This window comes from Chrysochloris asiatica, unplaced genomic scaffold, assembly GCF_000296735.1.
Source record: "Chrysochloris asiatica unplaced genomic scaffold, ChrAsi1.0 scaffold00196, whole genome shotgun sequence".
Classification (NCBI taxonomy): Eukaryota; Metazoa; Chordata; class Mammalia; order Afrosoricida; family Chrysochloridae; genus Chrysochloris; species Chrysochloris asiatica.
The window spans coordinates 1,176,416-1,180,741 of record NW_006408714.1 but is presented as its reverse complement, the minus strand read 5'-3'; positions in this window follow the sequence as shown (position 1 = coordinate 1,180,741).

The following is a 4,326-nucleotide window of genomic DNA, read 5'->3' as shown; positions in this document are numbered from 1 at the left end:
CTTTTAAAACGACCAATTATGACAAATACAATTAGAATTTCTGTCTAAAATCTTCAAAAGTATTGGCAACATTGCTGTTATTGAAGGAAGTCATTATTTACTACATACAGTGGGGAAACTGCATTTTGTGAACATGTGTTTCTGAAGGTTGGGGTATGTGTTTTCATCGGCCGGCAAAGCTCAGAATCCCATGTGTCACTGTGCATTTTGTTATGCTATTTGAAGTGTCCTTCTTGCTATCTTTTAAATAACTGCTTGAAGCATATATATTTTAACATAGAATGATTAAAAGAAACATATAACACACAGCCATTAAGATTTAAGGCAAAATCACCACAGAGTTTCAGTATCAATTTCAAAATTTAGGGTTAAACATTATGGAAACTAACAAGGTATTGGAATCCTGGTGTGACCCTGTAGGATCATCAGTGGATTGAAAACCACAAGGTCAACAGTTCAAACCCACCAGCTGTTCCATGGAAACCCTATAAGTTTGAGTTGCTATAAATTGGAACTGACTCGACAGCACACAGCAAAAAGTAGGTATCACTGAATATTTTTATGTTATTAAATTCAAGGTGGGGTATATGGTGCCTCCCAATGGTAACGACAGGACTGCAAACCACAAAGTCAGCAGTTTGAGCCCTCCAGCCACTTTGCAGGAGAAAGATGAGACTTTCTGCTCCTGTGAAGTTTGAAGGTCTCAGAAGTTTGAAGGTCATAAGGTCACTGTGAGTTGGAACTGATTCCATAGCACTTCACAACAACAACAGCAAAATTTAAGGTATTCCTAGCACAGGGTCTGAAAATGCTTTTTCTAATTTCGTCTTCAGAATAATTATTTGAGGTAGGCCTTACTAGTATAATTTTTATAGATGAATAAATAAGATTAGCAAGATTTTTTTAATAGCCCAAATTTATTGATGGAAATGAAATTAAAATTCAGTACCACAGCAAGTCCATGCTGTGGTCAGCCCTTCAAGCTATTTCTCTGTACTCATGAGTTCAGTCATGTTATTACCTTCCATGAGGAAATGATCAAATAGTGGGGTCTCTTTCCATATATATTAGATTAATTAGGAGACCTGATGCAGTATGTATGATACAATTAGAGTAAATATCATTTTCCCTTATCTACAGGCAACAAAGGAATTTGTCTTTCCAATTTTATTTTGTTTCCCTCTTTCTGACATCATTCCCTGATCCACAATAATATCATAGAGTCATTGTGGGTCCATGAAGAGTAAATGGGCTTTGGGTTTAGATAGACTTGCTTCCCAGCACCACCATTTCTCACAGTGTTATTTGGTAGACTACTCCAACTCACGGAGGTACTTTTATTATCCTCTTTTGTGAACTGGGGATGATTAAAGTACTACCATTATTGGATCATTGTGAAGATTAAGTGAGAACTGTGTATGGAACTCTTTTTGATATGTGCTAATCATGGCCTGCTTATTGCTTTATAGTAGACATCTTAATTATCTACTTCACTTTCAGCCAGTGCTATCATTAATTTCCCTAGAGTCTTCTCAGTAGAAATCAGAACTAGCAAGCAAGCCCAAGTGTTAGCTGAGGAGACCAGTGAGATATAAAACATGAAAGGGGATTGTGGTGCCCTATGTATATTAAGCATTAGTAAACTGTACAGTAAAGTTTCCTGTAGAAATCATTGTCTAATGTTGATATTTAACCTCTTTATCTTTCAGTGCATTAAATCTACTTATATGTTGTCTCAATTTTAAAATTTATTTTCTTGAATCAATATGATTTTTTAAAAAGTATTAATGCAATGTTAAAACTACAATGAAAAAACATATTCTCTCTAGTTTGATGGATGTATGTTTGACTAATAAAGGAGCCCATCACTCATCTGTCAGTTTGTCATGCTATAGAGGCTTGAGTGTTGCTGTTATTCTGGCAGCTATAGCTATTTTATATAGGAGCAGGGTCACCCATGGTGGACACATTTCAGCTGAGCATCAAGATGAAGACAGATTTGGAAGAATGAGAGATGGACTACTCTCTAATATTTAGTCACTGAAAATGATAAGAATAGCAGTGGAATATTGTCAGCACCAGAATATCGAATATTGAAGCATGATGAAGAGGACCAGAATATTGTCAGAGTGCTGAATCATGAGCCCCTCAATTTGGCAGGCACTCAAAATAGTACTGGGAACAAGAAGCCTTCTCAACTAGAGTTGACTGTGATGATGTGTATGGAGTAAATCCTTCAATACCTTCATTTGCTGATGTGGCATAACTCAAAATGAAGAGAAACAGCTGCAAATATCCATTAATTGGAACCTGGAATGTATGAAGTAGGAATCTAGGAAAAATGGAAATTGTCAAAAAATGAAATGGACTGTATAAACATTGAAATTGAAAAATTCTATGAACTTTAGTCAGAAATTGATCAAACATGCAGTCAAGACATACTGATAATTACTGGTGATTGGAATGCAAAAGTTAGACAAAGAGGAAAATTCAGTAGTTGGGAAATATGGCCTTGGTGATAGAAATGATGCTCTAGATCACATGACAGAATTTTGCAAGACCAATGACTTGTTCATTGCAAATACATTCCAATTGCCAGTAATTATCAGTATGACTTGACTGCATGTTTGATCAATTTCTGACTGAAGAAGTTGGTAGAATTTTTCAATTTCATCATCACTGGCTTTAGTGGTTGGTGTGTACATTTGAATAATAGCGGTGTTAACTGGTCTTGTTTTGTAGGCATGTGGATAGTATCCTATCACAGACAGTGTCGTACTTCAAGACAGCTATTTATAAGTTTTCTTTCTTCATCAGTTTGTCATTCCCAGCATAGTGTGATCATCATGTGATCGTCAGATTCAAATGGCCAATACCAGTCCATTTCACCTCACTAATGCCTAAGATTTCGATGTTTATACAGTCCATTTCATTTTTTAACAATTTCCATTTTTCCTAGATTCCTACTTCATACATTCCAGGTTCCAATTAATGGATATTTGCAGCTGTTTCTCTTTATTTTGAGTTATGCCACATCAGCAAATGAAGGTATTGCAGGATTTACTCCATACACATCATCATGGTCAACTCTACTTGAGAAGGCTTCTTGTTCCCAGTACTATTTTGAGTGCCTGCCAATTTGAGGGGCTCATGATTCAGCACTCTGACAATATTCTGGTCCTCTTCATCATGCTTCAATATTCGATATTCTGGTGCTGACAGTATTCCACAGTTTTGTTTGCACTGAGGTACAATCCATACTGAATGCTGTAGTATTTGATCTTTATCAGTAAATATTTTAATATTTTTATCTTCACTTCCAGCAAGCAAGTTAGCATCATCTGCATAGTCCAATTAATAAGTCTTCAAGTCTTCCTCCAATCCTGATGCCACATTCTTCTTCATACAATCCAGTTTATTGGATTATTTGCTCAGCATACAGATTGAATATGTAGTATGGTGAAAGTATACAACCCTGAAGCCTACCTTTCCTGATTTTAAAACTTTTATTATCCACATGCTCTTGCACATAGAGAAACTGAAGCAAGTGGGAAGTTTGAGAAAGCAAAAGAGCTGATAAGGAAATTTCAAAGGGCAGCTCAAGAAGAAAAAGTGAAGTATTATAATGAAAAAGTTCTATAGAATTTTTGAAGTAGTCAAAGTAAATATCACCATAAACATAAATATACAAATATTTTGATTTGGCCATGTTGAAAATACATACAACATATATATAAGTCATTTGAACTGTAAGGGCGGTGGTTCAAGCTCACCAGCTGCTCCTTGGAAATCCTATACAGGGTTGCTATGGGTTGGAATCAACTGGACCGCACTTAACAACAACAAAATATATACACACATACTATAGAATAAGCACTAGACTGCAAACGACAGTCAACTGTTGAAGTCCACCAGTGGCTCAGCAGGAGAAAGATGAGATTGTCTGTGCCTACAAAGATTTACAACCTCAGAAACCCTATACAGGAATATTATGAGTTGCAACCAACTCCACAGCACTTAAAAACATACTATATTGTTGTGTCTGTATATATACATATATATATATATGTTATTTTTGTTAGGTGACTAGTCCATTTTTACTGAAACTGACTCTATGCACAATAGTGCAATCTGTACTGAAACCTGTAGTCTTAGATCTTCATCAATAAATATTTCAAGTCTTTTTTGCTAGCAGCAAGCAAAATTGTGTCATCTGCATATCGCAGGTTGTTATGAGGCTTCCTCCAACCCTAATGTCATGTTCTTCTTCATATAATCCAACATACGGATTGAATAAATGTGGTAAAAGCATATAACCGTGCTGCA